Genomic DNA, 24,644 nt, shown 5'->3' with positions numbered 1-24,644 from the left:
ACTGTTGGAGCAAGTCCAGAGGAGAGCCACAGGGATGGATAATCAGGGGGCTAGGGCACTTCCTGTATGAAGATAGGCTGAGAAAGTTGGGGCTGTTCATCCTGGAGAAGAGAAGGCTGTGTGGAGACCTCATAGCAGCCTTCCAGTGTCTGAAGGAGGCTATAGGGATGCTGGAGATGGACTCTTCACTAGGGACTGTAGTGACAGGACAAGGGGTAACGGGTTCAAACTTAAACAGGGGAAGTTTAGATTGGATATAAGGAGGAAGTTCTTAGGGTGGTGAGGCACTGGAATGGGTTGTCCAGGGAGGTTGTGAATGCTCCATCCCTGACAGTGCTCAAGGCCGGGTTGGACAGAGCCTTGGGTGACATGGTTTAGAGTGAGGTGTCCCTGCCCATGGCAGGGGGGTTGGACCTAGGTGATCTTAAGGTCCTTTCCAACCTTGACTATTCTATGGTTCTATGGTTCTATGATTCTGTGATTCTAATTCGAGTACCTCACAACCTAGCCAAATGCAAAGCTCTACCTCTAGGCTACTTGTGCTGGGTTCAGCAGTAGCATTATCCTGGGTTTACCTGTAGCCATTTTGCTCCTTCTTAGTAACTGGTGCAAGCTCTGTGTTTTGACTTCCAGCCTGGGCAGAGAGCTGATAACACCGATTGTTTTTAATTGTTGTTAAGTAATGTTTATTCTGGCCAAGGACTTTGTGAGCCTCATGCTCTGCCGGGGATGCGGGAAGCCAGGAGGAAGCAGAGACAGGACACCTGACCCAAGCTAGCCAAAGAGGTATTCCATATCACAGCACATCATGCCCAGGAGGTAACTGGGAGTTACCCGTAAGGGCTGGGACTGCAGGGTTGGACAAGGTATTGGTCGGTGCTCAGCTGGGGGGAGTGGGGCGAGTTATTGGTCGGCTGGTGTTGAGGTGTTGTATTCTCTCATCTTGTTATTTCCTTTAGCATTATTATTATTGGTGGTAGCAGTAGTGGTTTGTGTTATACCTTAGTTACTGGACTGTTCTTATCTCAACCCGTGGGAGTTGCATTCTTTTTGATTCTCCTCTCCATCCCTCCGGGTGTAGGGGGAGGGCAAGAAGTGGGGGAGTGAGTGGACGAGCTGTGTGGATCGGTTTAAACCATGACAAGCAGTCATTTTTCTCTTCCTTAGTAGCTGGTGCAGTGCTGTCTTTTTGACTTTCAGCCTGGGGACAATGCTGATAACACCGATGTTTTCAGCTGTTGCTAAGTAATGTTTACTTTGACCAAGGTCTTTCTGAGTCTCATGCTCTGCCAGGTAGGAGGGGAAGCTGAGAGGAAGCAGAGACAGGACACCCGATCCAAACTAGCTAAAGAGGTATTCCATACCACAGCACGTCATACCCAGTATATAAACTGGGGGCAGTTACCTGGAAGGGCTAGATCACTGCTTGGGTCAGGCTGGATATCGGTCGGCAGGTGGTGAGTGGTTGTATTCTCTCCCCTTGTTATTTCACATATGATAATTATTATTGGTGGTAGCAGCAGTGATTTGTATTATACCTTAGTTACTGGAGTGTTGTTATCTCAGCCCATGGGAGTTACATTCTTTCCATTCTTCTCCCCATCCCTCCAGGAGTGGGGGGAGAAAGGGGGGGAGTGAGTGAGTGGCTGCATGGTTCTGGGATGCCAGCTGGGCTTAAACCATAACACTACTCCACCCACATTGGTTTTGATTTTGGCTAGTTGTAATTAGAGGAATGAGTCTGAGTCTGGTGGTGGTTTAGGATGTTTTCCCAATTATTGCAAGACAGTATTTCTCTCCTTTTGAACGGAATGGTGGAAATGTACAGACTGTCATTAATCAAGCCTTCCTCCTAAGAAAAGACCCATTCCAGTCAGAATTAAAACAAAATTTGACTTCTAATCTGTAACAAGACATCCAGCTGGGAAAAAATTACCAAGTTACAGGGCACCTCCAGATTTTCTTTTTCCACTGTGTGAACCATAAGGGTACTTAGACCAAAAGAGTCAAGATTATATGTAATGAAGCTTTCAGCTAAGAATATTGTAATTCTTCTAATGCAAAAAAGAGTAAACATTAAGTACATTAAATTGTGCAATATGACATCCCAAGAGATTGTGTGTGAAAACTTGCGGAAATGTGATAATGGATTCTGATGCTGATGTAGGAACCTCTTTGAAAATGTATAACCTCTCCCTACAATGCAAAGAAGCTAGTGATTGTTACATGTTCGTGAAACAGATGTGAGCCTTGGCAAGAACTTGCCTTTTAATTTAGTTAACTGCTTCGTCTTTTCTTATGTACATCATGAATGGTTGTGTTCTCCAATACATTGAAAAAGTCTGTTTGAAGCTACTGTTCAATGTGACAGCAAAAATAGTTGTTTAATAGAAACCACTTTTAAGAAAGGACTAAACAATATGGTGCAAAGAACAGTGAGACATGCTCCAGTGATTGTCCCATAACAGTAGTGTTTCATACTGTTTTAAGCTGGAAGGTGCTAATGGCCATTATCAAATAGATTTTTGCTTTCAAACTATGAGACATCTTATTAAAAGTAATGAAAACTGTAAGGACCCCTGTTGAATTTAATGAAATTGACTAAGTTTTGCAGTGAGACAGCTGTACATAGTGGGGATTACTGCCTAGTTTATCGAATTGCATGGTGAGCTCTGAGCAGAGCTCTTGTGTGGACAGAAGGGCTTCTGTGCCTTGATGTCTTGTGGATAGCTGATGTAGTTAAAAAACAGAAAAAGGAGTTGGAAATATAGCTTTGAAAAAAGGAGGTAGATATTTGTAGGCAATGAACTCACTGTTGAGATAAACATCAGGGTTTCTCTAAGGAAACAGCCTGTTCACAGTTTATTTGTCCAATGTTCAGTGAAAGAGGATTTTTTTTAGAGGGGTGGAGGAGTGGAGTGTGAAATCAATGGGATTACATCAAAGACATCTCTGAGTCATACAGTAATGTCCTCTTCTTACATGCAAATGTTTTTTCAAGGCCATGAGTGTTGTCAAATAGCATGAACCAAGAAGTTACTTGTACTAAACCAACTTCTAAATCTTTTTTTTTTTTCCTTCTCATAATGAGAGAGTAGAACATTTTTGGAACCCTCCAATACAAGGGTCAAATTGCTGATGAGCATCTTTCTGCTATCCCATATTGAAACGTAACGTGCTGGGCAATGAAAACTGAGGACATGTCTCTTGGAGAGGAAGCCTTGGAAAAGAAAGATTATTTTTCTTCACTCGACCTATCTAGGGTCTGTCATAATGTTTTATAACTGATCTGCATCTACAGTTTGAAAGAAGCAATGTACACATCTTGGGCACTCACAAGCAGCTTTTCTCTAAAAGGCAATAGTAAACCTCCATGCTCTTTGCTTTTTAAGGAAAAGTCACTGGAGAAGGGGTGTTTGTTTCAGGCTTATTATCAGTTGCCAAGTTGTGACTGGACAACAAGAACTTATGGCTACTGCAGAAACACACCTGTCAATGTCCCAGATCTATGGACGACTCAGACCCATATAATTTCCCTTTAAGAGAAAGGTCCACAGGCCTAAAATAAATGCAGATACAAAGTTATAGCTAGACTTATTAATTATAGTCTAGAACTTATCATATTGGGTTTTCAGTAAGAACTGTTGTTGCAATGTGCTGGACTGTTTGTTCAGCCTTGCTCCAGTACAAGCCTCGTACACTTGTATAACAATGGGAAGCTATGAGGCTCTCTAGGTGGACCAATTCCCTTAGGTAAGGGAACATAGGAATGAGCCATATCTTGGAGAAGGAAAGAAAAAAAGTGATATTAAACAAGTAATTTTGTTGTGAATTTTGAAGGTTGTGTGTACAATGTTTTACTTTCTAACTGAATGCATAAGAAGACATTTTCCACTTCCAGACAAATAGGCACTCTTGAATTTTAAGTATTAATAATTATTAAAAACCAATTAGTGATAACCTAAATTAAAACAAACAAGTGTGGAGAAAGGGTAAGTAGGAGGTTTTGTACTGCAATCATCCTACATGGAAAGGTTGACTTATGGTTCCTTAAGGACTGGTTAGCCCTATAAAGATTTTCACAGTAGCAGAACACACATATTATTAGTTACAGATTTATTTGAAACAGCTCAGCTGGTGGAACTTATTTTCCCAACATAACTTTTTCTTCTTTTATTTAATAAAAAATGTCTATAGGGTCTCCTTGTCCAAAATTACTATTGTGACAAAACAGGTCTCTGAGAATAAAAGCCTGTCTGCACTAAGCAGAATGGGAAGCTTACAGGTTCAGTACTGGATTTCTATCAAAGGCTGACAATATGTGTCTTAGTATAGGCTGTGATAGAGTTAACTTTATTCCTAGTACCTGGTACAGTGTTGTGTTTTGTATTTAGCGATAGGATAATATTGATAACACACTGATGTTTTTAGTGTTGCTAAGTAGCCTTTATACTAACTCAAGGACTGTTGAGTGTATCATGCCCTGCCAGTGAGAAGGCTGGAGAGGACAAGAAGCCAGGAGAAATAACAGCCAGCACAGCTGACATGAGATAGCCAAAGGGGTATTTCATACTGAAGACAAGGAGGCACAAAATGAAATACAAACCTTTATAAATAAGTAGAATAATTTCTAAGTGACATTACGTTTGATGGCTTTGTAACAGTAATAATGGAAAATAACAGGTAAATGTTTCATAGAAAATAAAATAGAGTGCAGATAGAGAACATAATGAGAATCCTTGTATAAGATAAACCATTGTAGTTGGTGTAGTTTTAGGTCCTCATGACCTTAGTACAAAAATAAGTGTAAGAAAAAATGGATAGAAAAATCAGGACATGTAAAGAGTATAGCAGGTGTCCAGGATGAGCTGCAGTTAAACTAACTGGTAAGTAGAAGGACAAGATGATTATGTCTGCAGTGTTACTAAACCAATTAAGCTGGTGTAAGCATTATCTACTGCACATGCTTCAAAGACTGCCAGAAGTGATGAAGATTGTTGGAAGAAGAAAACAACTCCCAAAGAATACCACCACATTGTCGTGGTTTAAACAAAGTCAGCCGTAAATCACGCAGTCACTGTCTCACTCCCCCCCGCCCCTTCTTTCCCTCCCCCTGCTCCTGGAGGGACGGAGAGGAGAATCGAAAAGAATGCAACTCCCACGGGTTGAGATAAGAACAGTTTAGTAACTAAGGTATAACACAAATCACTACTGCTGCCACCAATGATAATAATGATAAGGGAAATAACAAGAGGAAAGAATACAACACCTCAACACCAGCCGACCAATAACTCACCCAACCCCACCTGACCGAGCACCGACCGATACCTCGTCCAATCCTGCAGTGCACTAGCCCTTCCGGGTAACTCTGTTACATCCTGGGCATGACGTGCTGTGGTATGGAATACCTCTTTGGTCAGTTTGGGTCAGGTGTCCTGTCTCTGCTTCCTCCCGGCCTCCCCTCCTCCCTGGCAGAGCATGAGGCTCAGAAAGTCCTTGGTCAGACCAAACATTTGAGCAGTAACTGAAAACATCAGCCTTACCAACACTGTTCCCAAGCCAAAAATCAAAAACACAGTGTTGCACCAGCCACCAAGGAGAAAAAAACCAAACTGCTGCTGCTGAACCCAGGACACACATTTTCGTACTCATGCGGGGAAACTTAATGGAAGAATGATAAGTAGCCTCATGAACATTCATGTATGTATGTGCTGGACGTGTATCCTTAGTGACTATACAAGGAAGTTTTGTTTAGCAATTCAGGGAGACACACTAGGAGGAGCTATCCCCTGTCTCTCCCACCACCACAATGAAGAATACCTGCTTCTCAACTTGAAACTTTTTTGGCAAGTTCCTGGAGATTTCTCTGAATCAATACAATTCGATGTCATGCTCAGGATATTAAGTGCGGGAGCTGGCCAGAGGGAGCTGACTGTTGCTCAGGTTGAGCTGGTCAGTGGGTGTCAAGCAGTTGTATTGTGCATCGCATTTTTTTGGGGGGGGCAGAGGGGGGAATATTTCTCTTTTTCTGTTGTCTCCCTTTCATTACAATTATAATAATAATATTATTTTTGATATTATTGTAATATTTTATTTCAATTATTAAACTGTTCTTAACACATACATTTTACCTTTCTGATTCTCCTCTCTATCTCACCGGGGGGCAGGGGGAAACTGAGTGAGTGGCTGCATGGTACTTAGTTGCCAGATGGGATTGAACCACAACACTATAGGAATGGGTTTACATATCAACATGAAAGTATAGGCTGTGGTAACAGTGACAAATAATCTAAGCTGTGCATGCCTAGCCTGTGGAGTCCTCATTCCTTGGTACTGCAGAAGGGAAGAGAGGTCTTAGCAGCAATGATTGTTAAAATCTGCTGGAATGAAGAAATGCAACAAAATCTATAAATAACTATAATCCAAAAGGAGAAGGTGACTTTGCATGTTTTCTTTCATTTCTCATGTTGGAGAGCAGAACAAAATAAAAACTACATCCATAGAGTCACAGACTTTGACCTCACATTGGTCTCTCAAACATGAAATCTGCTTTTCTTTGTAATCTAAAGCATAAACACCTCTTCTCCTGCTATAACAGTGGGGAAAGTTATTTTGTTATTTTGTGGTGCTTTCAAAGAGTAAGTTACTGAGCCTGTTATCTTTGGTTGAATAAGTAACAAAAATCACTTGTATTCACTTGTAAACAAGTATCACTTCTGGAACAAGGGTGAAAAGAATAGAAAAGCAAACTCAATGTCAATGAAAAAACTGGGGGACCCCATCTTGGTTTGTCAGCTTCCCGTTCTTGTTCTCTGCTAACAGACTCCTTTTTCATTCTGTCTAGGTTTGCCAGTGCATCACTTCTTAGCACCACTAATTTTCATTAATAAAATAAATACATTACCTCTGCTAAGAGTTGCCTGGCAGTCACAGGATAATTCTGTCTTACTCCCTGGGGTACCTTAAAAAAAGTAGAGATGTGGAAGTTCCTTTTTCTCTTCCTCTTTTCCTGCTGGAAACTTCCTGAGCTAAGTATGTCCATCCTTAGAGGGAGTATTTCTCAAAAAATGTAATATAGATAATTCATCAAGTTGAAATAGAATAGCATAATAAAAGTGGGGGAAGAATACTGTAATAGAAAGCAGGAAAAGCAGTGACATGGTGACACTATTCATATAGACAGACACTAACAAGATGGAAGTTTAAAAAGCTGTCTCTTGCCGTAGGCAAGTTCTCGTTAGCTGTTCAGTACAGTTTTCCAGCGTTTTTGTTGTTGCTGAAGAACAATTACAAAATTAGCCACTACAAACACAGGACAAATAGAAATCTTCTCCTTCCCACCTCTTTCTGAGAGCCTTATAATGCCTTACCTGGAATAGGATCTAACTATTCAGGCTGTGGACCTAACTGTTCAGCTTTCTGCTGCAATTGTGGTTTATTTGAGTACTGATGGGTTTCTGCAAGGGTGGCTGTGCATGTGTGTAGGCTGTAGTGAGGGGTTTTTTAATCATTATTCCTTCAAATGCCTACTTTTTGGCTTTGTTTTTAGTTTGGTGCTTGTAGAGATGAACTTTTGTCTTCTCAGGTTTCTAGAGGTATGTTTTCAAGTTCCTGTATTAGGCTTCTGTCAATGCACAGTCTAGTATTTCTCCCAGAAGAGAGATTTTCCATTTGCTTTTGCCATATCCATTCTCACTCTGTGACAAATGTTGTAAGATCCAATGAGCAAAGTCTTCTTGACATCCTGTTTCCCTACTCCTTGCTCAATCTCCTATATCATTGTTGCTGTAGATACTTAAAGCTGCCAGACAGCCCACCTCTTACTTTCATCCTTGTTTCTTTCCTCCTGCATAAATGATGGCAGAGGACCTCCGAACTCTGTTACTGAATTTATTGCCCCTCTCATGTCCTCATATTTTCTTTGAGGACAGAATATTAAGACTGAGCATACGTGCAAGTTTTTATATAAGCACCTGTATGTGCTTAATATATCTAATATATGAAAATTCAAAACTGTGTTTAAATTTTCCTGCTGTCATTGCCACTGCTATTCCTTAACTTTTCCTTCCTGTAACTTTTCCATTTTGCTAAAAAAGTTGGAAGTTTTGCCCTTCCTATCTTTATGGAATTCACACCCATTTCTACACTCCAGGGTTTTTTGTGATATTGAAAAGGAGGGAAGAGAGAACCAGAAAAAAAATCTTTTAGGTTCTGAACACCCTCTCCACCCCTCCAAAGGATTTGAGAGCCCAGAAAGACAGCTGTGTTATTTCTGTGAAGATTTGTTTTCCATTTGATCAGGCTAAGATCAGTCAGGGTGAGCAAAAGGTGTTTGAGAAGTAAAACAAAAGTTAAACCATGCTTTTATGTGAGCTTTATATTTTTTCCTTGAGATTTATTTTCTTTCATATTATGAAGCACCAATAGTGCTGTCAACTATAAAAGATTAGATCTTGTGGTGCGATGTGCAAGGGTTTATAGGATCAGGCAGGGCATGGTGAGGGTTTTTCTGGTCACATTTTATCTTCATAAATTCATAGCATTGACTTTCTGTGCTTGGCTTGTGCAACAAGGGCTCACAGCTTCCACTGTATTTGCTATAATAGCAGAACAGCCTACCCCTTCAGTATCTTTCTCCCATTTCCCAGCTCACAAAAAACAACTTCCTGAAGGGTTCTATGAACTGTCTTGGTTGTCTTGTCCTTACTGGAATTCAGTCCCAACGGTTTGACAACTTTGGTTTTGTTCAGTTATGGAAAAGCAAAATTAATTCCAAGTTCAATGTGATAGCATTTCTCTGCATGGAAATAACACAGCTTTGACCAGTACCGTGTTAAAAGGAACTCACACAGATATAGTGGGCTGACTTCTACTAGTTATACTGAAGAGTGGAAAACCAGAACAGTTCAAACATGGAATCTGGGGTTCTTGGCACAGCAGCTTTGATGGCATGTCTGTAGATTGCTGGCAGCATGCTATGTGTTATGGCATGACGAGATTCCTCATCTCAGCTCTGTCCATCTCTGTAGTAAAGATAGCACAAAAATAACAGTTGTGGAAGAATAAAGGATTAGAAGGCATCAGATGCTTTGTAGCATGAGAAGAGGCTGGAATGGCTCGATATTTTCAGTAATATGAAGTTGGGGTTGTTGTAGAGACACATGATGTGCAAGCGCGGGAGGAACACATTCACTGTTTTTGTATGGCAATGGTGCTAGATTAGGTCAGCTTCATCATCATGGGGGTTTTTGCTTCCTGGTCCATTGGAGCTAAATCTGGTACCCATGAGGACTGATGAGTTCCTTCCTGGCCCAGTCCAGCAGAGCCAGACTGCTGTTATGCCAATGTGTAAATTCAACCAGTAGTGAGGCTGAGTTTGTTTCCGCATGAGGCTGAATGTGTTTCCCCAGAAGGCATCCTCATGCACAGACACACATTGGTAGGCCACACAAATCACCAGAGCTGCCAGTGCTTTGACCAGCATGAAAATAAACTGCAATCACGTGGCCACAAACCACATAGACAACCCCAACCTGTTCCTCCTCTTTTGCTTATTGGGCACACACATACACACACCCACCCCCCGAAATGCTATGGGTCTCTCCAAAAACTGTTGTTTGATGCTTTCTCTGCCTAGAAACTGGCCCACAGGTCCTGGTCTCCTTTAGCTGCTGATCCCAAGACTCTTGAGCCCTCAGGCTTATTGTCCCACCTTGGTGGCTGGCACACAGACCGCATACCTTGCTCAGTGTCTGGTCTGACCTGGAGAATGCTAGGGCTCACCTACACGGGCTTAGAAGAAAGAACCCATCTGCACAGTAGGTAGGTAGGTAGAAAAGGGGATTTAGTAGGAATAGAGGAGAGATTACAGTGATCGTGAGCGAGGCTCTGTTAGACAAATCACAGAATCACAGAATCCCAAGGGTTGGAAGGGACCTAAAAAGATCATCTAGTCCAACCCCCCTGCAAGAGCAGGGTAACCTACAGTACATCACACAGGAACTTGTCCAGGCGGGCCTTGAATATCTCCAGTGTAGGAGACTCCACAACCCCCCTGGGCAACCTGTTCCAGTACTCTGTCACTCTTACAGTAAAGAAGTTCTTCCTGATGTTAACGTGGAACCTCCTATGTTCCAGTTTACACCCATTGCCCCTTGTCCTATCACTGGATATCACTGAAAAAAGCCTAGCTCCATCATCCTGACACCTACCCTTTACATATTTGTAAACATTGATGAGGTCACCCCTCAGTCTCCTCTTTTGCAAGCTAAAGAGACCCAGCTCCCTCAGCCTCTCCTCATAAGGGAGATGTTCCACTCCCTTAATCATCTTTGTGGCTCTGCGCTGGACTCCTTCAAGCAATTCCCTGTCCTTCTTGAACAGAGGGGCCCAGAACTGGACGCAATATTCCAGATGCGGCCTCACCAAGGCTGAGTAGAGGGGGAGGAGAACCTCTCTTGACCTACTAACCACTCCCTTTCTAATGCACCCTAAGATGCCATTTGCCTTCTTGGCCACAAGAGCACATTGCTGGCTCATGGTCATCCTCCTATCCACCAGGACCCCCAGGTCCCTTTCCCGTTCACTACTTTCCAGCAGGTCAACCCCCAACCTGTACTGGTACATGGGGTTGTTCTTCCCCAGATGCAAGACTCTACACTTGCCCTTGTTAAATTTCATCAAGTTTCTCCCCGCCCAACTCTCCAGCCTGTCCAGGTCTCGCTGAATGGCAGCACAGTCCTCTGGTGTGTCAGCCACTCCTCCCAGTTTTGTGTCATCAGCAAACTTGCTGAGGGTGCACTCAGTTCCCTCATGCAGGTCATTGATGAAAATATTAAACAGCACCGGTCCCAGCACCGACCCCTGAGGAACTCCACTAGTCACAGACCTCCAGCTAGAATCTGCGCCATTGACCACAACTCTCTGCCTTCTTCCTTTCAACCAGTTCTCGATCCACCTCACTACTTGATCGTCAAGCCCACACTTCCTTAGCTTATCTATGAGGATGCTGTGGGAGACAGTATCAAATGCCTTACTGAAATCAAGAAAAACTACATCTACCGCTCTACCATCATCCCTCCACCTAGTCACTTCCTCATAGAAGGCTATAAGGTTGGTCATACATGACTTCCCCCTCATAAAACCATGTTGGCTGTTCTTAATGACCCCCTCATCCTTGATATGCCTAGTGATGGAGTCAAGAATAAGTTGTTCCATCACCTTTCCAGGGATGGAGGTAAGGCTGACCGGTCTATAATTACCCGGGTCCTCCTTCTTGCCCTTCTTATAGATTGGTGTGACCTTTGCCATCCGCCAATCCTCAGGCACCTCGCCTGTTTCCCACGACTTACCAAAGATGATGGAAAGTGGCCTAGCAATGACCTCCGCCAGCTCCCTCAGCACCCGTGGGTGCATTCCATCCGGACCCATCGATTTACAGATGTCCAGTTTGCATAGCTGATCCCTAACCCAATCCTCATCTACCAAAGCAAACTCCTCCTTTGTCCTGACTCCTTCTGGGGCTATAGAAATCCGGGGCCCTCGGGGAGAGTCTGCAGGAGTAAAGACAGAGGCAAAGAAGGCATTCAGCACCTCTGCCTTCTTTATATCCTCTGTCTCCAGGGTACCCACTTCGTTCAGCAGTGGGCCTATATTGCCTCTTGTTTTAGTTTTATTTGCTATGTATTTGAAGAAGCCCTTTCTAATGTACTGACCAGCATCTGATTTTTGTGTAACTGGCTTCTTTCTCACCCACTACCCTCTGCTCCCCCATGCTCCTGTCTCTACAGTTTGCCCCAGTTTCTGGATGATAGGAAGGAGCACCTGATGCTTGAGTAATGGTGGTGGACTGAGCAACTACAGAGCTCCCGTGTTTTTCTTAATAGAACTTATTTCTGCCCGGAATTCTTATTTGCTCTGCTGGGCCAAGCAGGGTGTCATGATGAATGCTGTCATTTCCGTGTTGTGTGCTAGCTGGGATAGACTTAGTCCAGTGTCTGTTATAAAACATAGTTGGCCAGTGGTAGTCAGGGGCAAGTCATGCCAATACGACCTCCAGATTGACCAAATTTCTTGCTGCTGGCAGTGTTCCCCTGGACAAAGCAGTTGCTGTGGTTTCTTCCTTCTCATTGCCTCCTCACCTTATTTTTTCTCAATATGCTTTGCAGAAATGAATTTATGGGAATTCTAAATGTTTCCTGATACAGGGAGCAAATTCCACAGAGAGACTTGTTTGAGTAAAAGGAGCAGAATGAGGCTTAGTCTATACCAGTAATCAAAAATTAGTCATGGTATCAGTATACGGTGGTAAAATCCTATAGGGAGATGTGAAACAAATTCTGTTGTTAGTTTATTGTGTAGCCTCCTTTCCTAGAAATGTAAGTAATCCCTTCATATGCATCTACAAGATCTACAGGAAATGGCCTAGTAACACTGTAAACTAGAAGGCATCTATGCCTGTAAAATAATGATCCCTTTCTCAGACATTTACAAGCATTTACTAGTAACATCTCACGATGACCCTTTGAGATGCTCTCATTTGTGCTTTACAGAATGGGAAACAGGTAACAGAATATGAAAGAATGGAGAAAGGACAGCTTGTGGAACCTGTCAAATCCTGTATGTCCCTGTTCTATCTTTCTAAGACAATGACCTTCCTTATGTCTTTCACAGAAATACTTAGTCATTTTACTTGTATCTTGTTTCATTCAACATAGTGTAAGACCATGAATAATGCCACAATACAGGCAGGCTAGCTATTAATTTACACAAGGTATGTCTAATTTATTAATCTGTAAATACTATGCAAATATATGCATGACAAGAAATTAAATCAATGCCTGTCACTTATTCTTTCAGTCTGCATGCCCTTATGAGTACAAATTTGACATTAATACCAGTTTATAGGAAGGTACTTGCTGAGAAAGCAACAATTTGTACTGATGTGCAAATCACTCATATGCTCCGAAAGAGAGCTTTTGAAAACAGTGTGCGTAACCTGGACCTGCTGTCCCTCAAGTGCCAATTTGTAGGTGATTTTAGATCCATTCATTATTCAAATTATTTAAGTATTAAATTCTAACAGCTTGCTTTTAAGTTTTTAAATGGTGGGATTTTGAGGTCTGGGACTGGAGCACAAAACTGAGGGTAAGAAACATCATTGAGCTTACCACTTCTCAGACTAACTATCATTAAAGTCCCACTGTGCTTTCAGTGCACCTGAGAGGTTGACAGCGTTAGCCTCAGATGGATGTCTGAATCTTGAGGTAAAAGGTATAACAATGCTCTTATTATGTAAAGTTTGCAAATGAAAGAACTCCAGTAACATCCTCTTTGTGTGAAGAATGAAGTCCTCTCCGATATGCATACTTCAACTCAGCAGCTGCTGTCCTGCAGCTGCAATATGCAGTGAGTCAGGCACATACCACTCTGCTACTTTGTACAATAATACATCCTGTCTCACCTTACGAAGCCAGGGCATTCTCAGCGTTTCTCCAGGGTTGCTCTGTACTCAGAACTAAAATTCTTAGCTTGATGTTGGAGAGCAAACTCTTATGAATTTACTTTTCCTAGGTAGGAAGAAGGTGGTCTCCTAAACTCAAGAAGAATTACTGAGATAATTTACTGGTATGTGCAGCAAGGGAAAGGAACATAGCGTTCTCCTTTGATCACCAGCGAAAGCCAAACAGCCTTTAAAAAAGACATAATGAGAGATGAGTGAACCCTAAACAGAGCTTTATGGATAAATAGCAGAAGGTCCAGAAGTCCAAAGGTTGAAGGATGGTGCAGAATAGAAGATAGAGACAAGCTTCTTATAGTCCTGGGTAGAAAGAAGATGTGAGATAGCAGACATAAGCTGAAATGAGAGACACAGACTAGGAATAAAAAATAAGAAAAAGTAAAATAGAATAATAAAAATAACAAAATAAGTATTAAAATGAATAATTATAAATAAAAGGAAAATAGAAGTGCTAAGTTAATGACTGTACTCAATGGTCTAAAAGGTCTTTTCCAACCTAAATGACTCTATGTTTCATTGGATCCATTAACTCATGCCAGATAGGAAGTCCTTCAGATATAACTGTAGATCCGACAAGAAATCCCACACATTTTTGGGAGCACTGCCTGTTGCTGCTGAGAGGTAAAAACCTATACAGACTTCTAGGAGAAAATATGTTTGTGATTCTATCTCACTCTTTGCTGCGTAGCTTTGCACATTTCACTGTTTTCAGAATGCCTGACGATTTCCTGGTATAGGGTGGGGCTCTGAGAATCAGTGGCCTTTGTCTCAGTATCATTGTTTTGGTGGAATTACAATGTATTACTTACTGATACATTGTCAAAACAGGCATTTTCCATGTCTGAATGTGCCTGAGTTCAAGCAGGGCCAGATACATATTTTGTGTGAGAAAACTAATGTTTTTTCTAGATCGTTGTTTGCAGTGGAAATCTGCTATGGGAGGCAGTGAGTTACCATGTGATAGAAAGAGCATGAGCAGATTTAAGGCATTCGTTCTTAAGAAAAGTGTGGTTTTATTTCTCTGAGTTGGGTTATCTTTCATTTTTAAACTGTGCTTCTACCTTAGCCATCTTCACATACCCTGAAAGAACCCAGAGAAAAAAAATGCTGACCTGGATATTCTGTTCTGGGAATTTGTTGCATTACCATGAGGTGGAAGTGTCACAAGAAAAGAAAAATCCCTGTTCTGATAAATTTTTTAAAGCAGAGCTTCGAAGACTCCAGAGGTTCAGATAAGCATCCAGCACGAACATCTGCAGGTTTGAATCTCAGACTTCCCTAACGTGATGACCTTATTTCACTACAAATTGGTCTCTGTACTCAGCTGGTTGTGGGTTAGTTAAATCAGCCTTTTTCTGCTAAGAGTCCCACTTCAAAAATTCCTTCAGAAGTTTTCACGCTGAATACATTCGCACCTGTCAGTTCAGAGGAGCCTCTCACTATCTTCCAGGAACAAAAAGCATCTGAACTAACTGTTGATGGGATTTTATGACTCATTGAAGCCTAGAGCTATGTGAAACTGGCTTTAATTTCTAAAAAAATCAATAATACTTTTAAGCACTGTGTGCCCCTGATAGTCTTCTTACCCTAGTGGAGAAACAAATGCAATATAAAAGGTGAAAATAGATTTTTGTTCAATTTAGGCTGAAGTAGTGTTTCTGAATATAGCTCTGTTAACAAAGCCCAGTTGTTGGGTTTAAGGAAAACAGTTGTGTAACACATTGCAGGCATCTGGGTCTGCCGCAATGGAAAAAGACAACCTGACTAGGGCTTGACAGAGAGGAATTATGATTTCAAAATAAAAATGAAGACTTTCTGGAGTTGAATCACTTCCTCATGGGCTGATAATGACATGAAATTTGTTTGGTTTGAATATTTCCATTCTCTTTTTTTCAGGTGATGTGCATGGCCCGTTATGTGCCACAAGCAGTCTTGATGGCTTGTGAGTCACAGCATAATTTCCTTCCTACTGTAAGTCTTTTGTGTTGGTCAAAGAAAAGGAATAACAATCTATCCCTGGGTTTGTATTCTCATGTTTAGAGCATTTTAGAAAGCTACAAAATATCTGGGATAATAGAGCTTGAATGAAAAGTTTTCATAGTTTTTTCAGGTACTGCAAGCTTTTCATGCAAACCCAGTTAAAAATAAAAAATCAAAAATTTATGTAATTGATATTGTATCATCCTGCAATAAAAAATAGAGCAAGAAACATATACACATGCATATAAATATCACATTTCAGAAATCTGCATTTATACTATTCATTCCCCAGCTAAAGAAATTCAGCACATTCATGGTGTGCTTCCCTTGTTGGATTCTCACAACACTGAGAATTAATATCCTTGTGGGCTGTACTCACAGAGTGGTTTTGTCCTTAGCTACCTCCATGGTAACTTTCAGCCCTTGGTTACACCTCCATTAAATCATCCTTCTTGCTTTGATACCAAAACAAGGTTCTCAGTTTGCCACGCTCAGTATTTACTTGTTAGCCTGCCAACAGTTTTAGCACTTTTAATTGATTTACCACTGATTCTTCATTACCAGAGGAGCGATAAAAGATCACATGAGTACACGGTACAAGTGAGTTGTGTCTCTCCTGTAGTATGACCTCTAGACACTGAAGAAGATCTCATTCTGTCTGCAGCATGCACATGTGGTGATTAGAATGAGTATGATGCTAATAACAAAACGTGGCAATTCAATACAAAAGTATCATTTTTCCAAGGTACTGTGAATTTTTTAGGATGTGTTTCAAATCTTCAAAGTAGCTGACATGAAGTAATTAAAGAAACAGTGAAAAAGAACAAGGCTAAGCACTGTATGTTTGGGTTTTTTTTTTAAATGATGTTTGACTTTGTCTAATCTCCATACGTCACAAAAAGAACAATGTGGCTGTAGCAAGACAGAACTTATATTCGCTGCAGAAAAAATGATGAACAGTTTTGGCTGGAGTCCTGTGAAAAAGGAGTCATGGAAATTCAGAACCTACTGGAAGTGTCAGAAGATAAAAATTGGTTTGGTGCAGAGCTAATTTCATTGCTTCATTAATCTTATTTCTGAGCTTGTTTAACAGAAGCAGATTTGCAAATGACTTTGAATACATCAGGAAGATAATTTTAATTTTACGGGGTACTTGTACCCAGAAGTAGGCGTTTTGTAGATGAAAGCATATGGTGTTGGAATTCTCCCTGTCTGTCGTCAGGACCGGATGATGCCAGCCTACTGCAGCCTTCAGATGTTATTGCACTTTGTAGAGTTTCTGCTTATAAATAAAACACTTTCTTACAGAACTCACTAAAAGAAGCCAGACGCTGTGAAAAACTTGTTACTGGATCACAAGGAGACTAATAACTACTCACTGCAATACTCACCAGCCTTTATGCATAGCTACTAATGCGTAAGTTTTGACTAAGATTACCCACTTTCTCAGGGGCATTTAAAAGTGCCCAATCAAAAGCTTGTGGACAAAATATCAAAGACACTTCCTTTAAGGTGCTAGGATCTGTCTTGCTTTAAATTAACTAGAAAATAGAGATATGTCTCTTCAAAAGCTCCAGGCTTTGTGATATTCAGAGCCTATGAAGGGTTCCTGCACCAGCTCACCATCTGTTGTTAGAAGGACTGATTTTAATAATGGAAATATTTCATGGACTCTCCAGATCCGCTCATTCACCAATGTATTTAATTTACTGGTTCATTCATATTTTTAACAGCAGTTAAAAATAAAACAAAAAGAACCCCTTACAGTCATGTCCTTGCCATAATGTTAGACCTTCCTTTTGCCACTGAAGCAGAAAAACTTAGGTAGCTAGCACTGAAGGTGTTGTAGCTTTCTCAGATATGGGGTTGCAAAGCAAATTTATTCTTGCTCATATTCTCTGTAAAAGCTGCCAAAATGTGATGCGTTGGGTAGTTTGTTCTGCAGTCCTGTATACTCTATTTTAGTCTCTTCAGGAGTATATAACATGCACATAATATAGTGGCAAGTTTCTGCTATTTAATTCCTTCAAATAAAAGCAGGGTACTGAGATGCATTAAGTTCGTCTGAATTAATCAAAAGAGCACGTTTTATGGATCTGCTTATTGCTTCATTTGTCAATGAAGAATTCCAGATGCTCAGAGATCTGTAGTGTATCCAATTTAAAGTTGTTCTTAAAGAGGAGAATTTGTTTACTGCTTATATAGGTATTAATCATGGTAAGCTGATTATGGGATGCTTTTCCGTCTTTTCCAGTTAGCTAAATCTTACCATTATCACTACCTCTCAGAACTGTAACAAAAGCTACACTGGCAGATCCTGCCATTCATGAGGAGAACTGATTTAATCTGTATCGTCTAACTTTTAAAATCAGTATATATTTTTAATTATCTATTCTATTAAATGCCAGTAAAATTTTTCATTAATAGTAATGGTACAATAAGGGAAATCACTGAGACTATGATTTAACTGTAAACGCTACATGGGTACTTAATATCATGTTGAAAAATATTCTCATGGAACTTAAATCTGTCTACAACAAATTCTGGTAGATTTTATATTGTAATTGCCACTACCTATTTCAGTTACTAGTATTAGAATAACTGATACAATTATCTGGAAATATGGAGCTATTCAGTTCAGGTACTAAACTGAGAGTACTTGAACACATCACAAGTTTCAATAAAATCTGTGAATTCATCAGTTTCCCTATGAATTAAAATCAAATATCAAAGAATTTTGAAGTACTGTTTTGTAAAGTTTAACTTTAATTATTTTTAAAAAGCTTTTATGTATTTTGTCTTGAAAACAAGAAAATGAAAAAACCTCATATGCAAATACACTTTTTCTATAAAGGCAAAAGATCCTCTTTGCTCCTGGCCTGGATATTCTTACGAATGCATGTGGATTCAGCCACAATGAAAAGTCATCTTCTTCTTGGAAGAGAACAATTTTTTTCTCAATCTTGACTCTAGCTTGTGTTCTTACTTTTTGTGCCTGTTGGAAACAAGGTCTGAGTAACAAAGACAGCATACATGGCATTTCAGTCATTACTGCTCCTGGCACAACATATAAGATTAATTTATAACTATTTACCTACCTGCTTCTGTCTTTAGTGATTTTAATTCATCTTTACTCAAGCGAGATCCTTTATCCTGAGGGTATCTCTGTCAGAAGATATTAACATAGTTAAAGGGGGCCATTACAATTACTTCTTGTGATTCCTAAAGCAGTTTGTACAGCATGCATTAGCGCATGCTACAGCAAGGCAAGAGGTTGTTACAGTGGGCCCTAACCCTCTGGGTGTCTGTTTTATTAAGGCAGGCTGATGATACTTAACTGAGATGTTAAAATGTTAAGAGTACAAAATTACAGGTCACGTTTCACCAGCTAGAAATGCATTCCTGTCTTATTTGTTATTTCCCATGCATACATATGTACACATCTGATGGGTACCAAGTAATATACAATAAAATATACAATAATAAATACATTCTACAATTATACTATATACATTATGCAATAATAAAAAAGAGCTATAGTAACCTCACTGGCAAAGCTTAGTGGATTGTTTTCTCTTCCAGTTTAGCTTTCCTAGGAATTCAAGAGATGTTTTAGCAAAATTGGTAACAAATTTTCGCCATTCAGCACTAATTACAACTCCCTGCTAGTTTTCTCTCCTTGTCTCCCCCTCCATACCACCTGATCAGCACTTACCATTTGATTAAGAAATACCATTGTGTGGCTGCTGATGGTAGGTGCTACTTGTATAAATGTGACTGTAAACTAATTGGTTGCTTTGTTGCTTATTCATTGATATTTGTGATAAAGTTTTTGGAAAAACACTGTGCCAAAGGAAAATTAAAATGATAATGCAGATATTGTTTTTGATGGGAAAGAGGTGAATCTATTTTCTAATTTTGTGACAAAACTAATGGAGTAGGAGCAGTTACATAGTTATTGTCTCATGCTGTATTTCCACATTGGATAAAGTACCCCTGTTATGTTTCTCCTTTGTGTAAAATAAACGACTAAGTAAAATGGATTATTTCCCTCCTACACTGATTTCAGTGGCACTGCTTGCAAAAGACATTGTTAATCAGCATGCAAAAGGGTGACAGAATCAAGTAAAAAAACCTATAGGGCCCATGAAATTATTAGGGCCCTAATAATTTATCTTGAAGAGGGAGAGTCTCCATTCAAGTGAGGTTGGATTTTAAATTCTCCCTGTTATTTATAGTGTTTCTTTTCACAGTAAGGAGGGTTTGAGAAGAACTGCTTATTTTTAAAAAAGAAGTAGCATAGGGAGTCGGTACACAATCTGGCATAAGTAACTCCCAATTAGAATAAACAGAATCCTGAGTAGGAGGAGAAGAAATTAAAAGAGAAGCAACTTAAAAAATGAAATGCCACTTTTAAGCAGTAAGATACTAATGCAATTAAAATTACTATCCTGAAATTAACATTCTGCTAAGGGAAATCAAGTAATCAAAGAGACCAGATAATTTTTGGTCATATTAATAGTGTCACATGGTCATGAACCATTCCCTTGTCTAATATAGTAACATTTTTTCCATACAGAACACATTTGCCTTTTTAATTACTTAGCTGTTAAAAAAAAGGTTACACTTTTATTCCCCCTGGATGGTTAACAAATTGTGATTTATGCTGTACTTCATTAGAATTGGGTAAACGTGACCTTGACATACTTCTTGCAGCTTCCTCAAATGCACTCGTAGCAGTGGAAGGAGTTAATGACTGTGACTTGCTGTGTGAATTCTGCAAAGTCCCACAGAATCTTTTTTCCCCTATCTCAAGCATTTGGCTTTCATACCTCTGCTTTGTATAAGGAATCTCCATCTTGGGCACACTGAAGGAAAAGGTACTATGAAAAAAAAGCAACATCTGTTTTCAAAACTCAAGCCATATCTATGTTGTGGCAAATTAAACCAAACACTGAGCATTTTTTCCCAAATTCCTGGCTGGAGGTGGTTCTTAAGAGTACAAATTTGCAAAATAAAACCCTAAACAGTTTAGGATTATCTGGTTAATGGCATCCACAGTTTGCAAAGCCGTTTCCTATTGTAATCTGAGTAGCTGGAGAAAACATAAAACCAAAAACATCATGCCCACCTATTATAAAACCATACATACCTAGAAAAAGAAATCCAATTCACATAATTATCTCCTTAAAAATACTGCTTAGGAATGAGGTTTTTAACTCTGCACAAATCAAGACAGTGAGATCTATGAGACCATGCCAACAAAATGTGACTGTTAGCGATTGTGTGAGAATGTGCACACCATAGGCTTTCCAGATTAGTAAAAGAACTTATTTACTGCAACACAGGTTCAGGTTATCCTTGGGCAGGGCTAGAATAAGTCCTCCTTGTCTTATGATGGATTTTGGGATGTGTCACAGGCTTGTCAGATCTGTCATCATCAAGGTATTTCTCCCAGGAGAGCTCCTGGGGGTTGTATGGTGCTTGTTTCTTTTTCTTTTCTTTAACATTTTCCTCCTGGATTCATTAAAAGCAATTACTTTTTTTTTAAATAGAGGTTTTTATATTTCTGTCTTCAGATGTTTTGTGCAAGGGCATGCCTACTGCCTACGTGCTCCGTGTGATACCAAAGAGATTTAACAAAGACACAAGTCATGTCGGGGCTCATAGTACAGACTTTATGGGGTGGTTCTTCTTTAAAGACTGTGTTCCTGAAAAGCAAGCATCTTTCGCCACAGTGGGTTAAGATAAAACAAAATAACCAACTGCTTTGATTTCACATAAAATGAATATACTGCCTTTTGATTACTGTTGAAACAAACTGACGATCTTCTGTAATAATTTCATGAGTCAGCATCTAATATCTAGTAAAGAGACAGTGGGGGCCTAAGTAATCTTAATTCAGTTTGACAGCTAGCAATAGGCGACTGCCCATATCACAGACACATGACTCATTCGTCACTTTATCCCATCATTTCACCCAAAACAAACTCAAGTTGTGTAACTTCTGCAATGGAGTTTGTACTGGGCCATTATCGTTCATCATCAGCTCTAACCCTGTTTCCCACTGGCTGCTTAGTATACCTCCTGCCCAACCAAAGCTCCTCTATATACAGCTTTTATTTTTTTCATTATGGGAAATTGAGTTATCCTTTTCACCAGTTTGTTTTAGTTAGCAGACCCCGTTAATTTACTCTCTCGACCTTCATTATCACAAAGGTTCATATAGTGATATGTGCAGAACTTGCTGCTGAGTCCTCAGTTACTGCACAAGAAATGTTTTCTCTTTCATGTGGCACACCATACTGCTCATTCACCTCTCTTTTCCCAGACCTACCACAGTGATTTTAATATTCCAATCATACGAACTATTCTTCTTGGATTAAGTGTTGCCAATTAAATCACATTTCTTCTTGTCCACAGGAATTTCTACTTCACCATTCTTGCTACTCTGGCATTTGGTATCTAAGAGACAACATAATTTTTTGTCTTTGAGTTTGTTGTCTTTATAGTTCTGTTGGTTGGTAACAAATTGATTGTGACTTTATGTTCCTTTGCAGCCCACTCCCCTTATGTTAGCTGTCTTCCAGCTGGCCTCTAGCTAGGACTGTACTGTTCACATATATGATAAGAGCTGTGCAGTTCATACAGGCCTACCATGCATGCTTTCCTTTCTGCTCTGAAAGGAAAATAAAACATAGTGAAGGCAGGTCACAACAACTGTCTCCCCAGTGACAATTTATACTGACTAGTTCAGAGCTATCTTTGCAGAGAAAAGACCGAAATATCTTCTATAAATAACTTTTGTATCTCTCTCTGTGTCCCATTCACCTGCATGAGGGACCCTCTGTGTGTTTTTCATCAGTACCATTTCTGTGCATTAACAGTGAGTTGGATTCCCCAGATTAATTTTTAATAGTCTTAAGAAATCAATATAAAAACCCTCCAAAAAATAATGATGATGATGATGATGATAATCATCATAGGCTTTTGGTTTCTAAAGTGTTCAGGTGTTCTGAAGTTCATTTTCAAACTTTCCCTTGCAACAGAAAGAGCTAGAAATCTGTTTTTTATATAATGAAAACTGAGGCTCTCATTTCGGGAGTTGGAGCTTGAAGAAAAATATTGTCATGGGAAAAATAGCAATAGTGGGGGAGCTGGCAACGCTGTGGTCTTGTGTGCATCTCAGAGCTGTGCAATCACAGCCTCAGCTCCCTGTTCAGAAAAGCTTACTCGTTGACCAGATTGTCAGCCTCGGTGAAGCACCTGGTGACTTGGCAAAATGCATTCAGGTAAGTAAGTTCCTAGATGGGATGGTCTGGAACCCCTCCTGTACTCCAAATAAAAATGCTAAATCTGGACACTTTCAGACTCTGAAGTGCAATTCTTAGTTCTGGATATGTATTTCAGGCATGATTTGTATGTCCAAGCTCATTTAAATCATAATCGTAGGTATAAACTGTTCTAAATCTACAGAGAACAAAAAGAAATACTTGCAATGCAAATGCAAATACTGTCATTCTAACTCCCCCTAGTGCAAATTCAGCCCCTGCAGTAAAACCCCACAGTTTCAGTGCTGATGAAGGCAGTTTCTTCATGAATCCTTGGCAAATGTTCCCCCTAGAAGGACGTTGGTTCAGCAGCAAGACAAAGTGACTGTCCATCTTCTCTCAAGCTCTCTTTTTCTTGATGGCACATCTTTATTGTCTCCTCCAAGCTCTTTCTTTCTCTACTTCAAGTTTTGGAAGTTCTTTGCTGTGACCAAACAAGATATGTTGCTACTGCTGAATGACTGATCTTAACAAAGTGGCATGCAGAGTACTTGCGGAAATGTGACAGTTGACTTACTGGGAAACACACAAAAGCCAATTTTCTCTGCTCAGTGACAGTGCAGGTGAAAGAAACCAACAGACAGAACATAGGTCATCTGGTTTTGGTTTTGATTTTTTTATTGTGCTGGGCACTTGTCGCTATGACTTTGACAGCTGGGGGTGCTCAGCTGTTCTGAAAATGAGCCTCAAAGATTTTCCCCTCAGCAAGCTTTTATTGCTTTAGCTCTGATTGATGGGTTCAGGGAAGGGGAGCCTAAAGATAAGTCTTTAATGGATCACTAAATTGTGACAGCCAAGCAATTACTGCGTATGCGCTTTACAAATTGTGCTACGTAAAGACAACAAATTTCAGGAGTGAAATTTTACACTGGAGTGAAAACAAACCAACAGCATTTTCAGTAGTGGTTTTAATGGCTGATTTTGTTCAGAATACTTACTTGCTGCTGTCGCCTTCCTTTGTTCAGTCTTCACTTAAGCATGTCTCCTTCCTACCATATACATGCTGAAGTTAGTGAGAAGGCAGTTTTATTACCGTTCTTATATAATTTTGTAAGTATAAGGATTTTTTCCCTAAGATATCAACACTAAAAAGAGTACAGGTAAATTACTGTTACAAGAAAGTAATATTTGCAGATGCCATATAAAACAGTCATTCTTCTTTATGCTCATTTTTACACCTTTATTTGTGATATATGCAGAGGTAGCTTGGATGCTTAAATTATGGCCTCTTATTTTGTCACTGACATCTTCATAAACATTTACTGTGCAATATTTAATGGCTCAATGTGGCTTTTCTGTACTGGGGTAATACTCTAAAACGGTTTTTGTTGCATGTTCAGAAGTAATTTATCTGAACATGGATCCTAATTTTACAACAATATTAGTGTCCAATACCCATTTTTGTGTTGAGCATGTGTTTAATTCCCTTTGATAAGGATTGGAACCAATTTAGTCAAACAACTGTATTACCATTTCAGGTATTGCTTGTCTGTGAATTGTTGCTATTAATAACAAACCTGGAAATAATACACACCTAAAGAACTTGCAGTCATTAACTAACTCACAGTCATTAACTGCAATGCTAACAGGTCCGTTCAAAGGTTCAGAGGACAGTTCATTATTTTTTGAGCAGTTTAATTTTTTTACTTCTTTGTGATTGTCTTTAGAAATAATTTGTATATCAGAGTTTTTTGGTGTTTTTTTTTTTTTGTGTGTGATTTTTTCCTGATATAAACTTGAAGCCAGAAGAAAAAAAAAACATTTCAGGGTTAAGAAATGTATATTAATAGCCATTGACTTTAATGCACAACAAG

At 39.8% G+C, this 24,644-nt stretch overlaps 1 long non-coding RNA gene across 1 annotated transcript in view; it reads left to right on the top strand.

Annotated features, from left to right (window-relative positions):
• LOC136014399 (uncharacterized) overlaps window positions 1–15,555 on the top strand; it is a 41,155-nt gene extending 25,600 nt beyond the window's left edge. The window contains exons 5-6 of the long non-coding RNA XR_010612680.1: window positions 14,586–14,778; window positions 15,416–15,555. This is a non-coding gene — a long non-coding RNA (uncharacterized LOC136014399). The remainder of the gene's footprint in view (window positions 1–14,585; window positions 14,779–15,415) is intronic.
• The last annotated feature ends 9,089 nt before the right edge of the window (window positions 15,556–24,644 follow it).

Source organism: Lathamus discolor, chromosome 5, assembly GCF_037157495.1.
Source record: "Lathamus discolor isolate bLatDis1 chromosome 5, bLatDis1.hap1, whole genome shotgun sequence".
Classification (NCBI taxonomy): domain Eukaryota; kingdom Metazoa; phylum Chordata; class Aves; order Psittaciformes; family Psittacidae; genus Lathamus; species Lathamus discolor.
The sequence above is the reverse complement of the archived record's forward strand: the minus strand, read 5'-3'. Positions and strand labels throughout refer to the sequence as shown.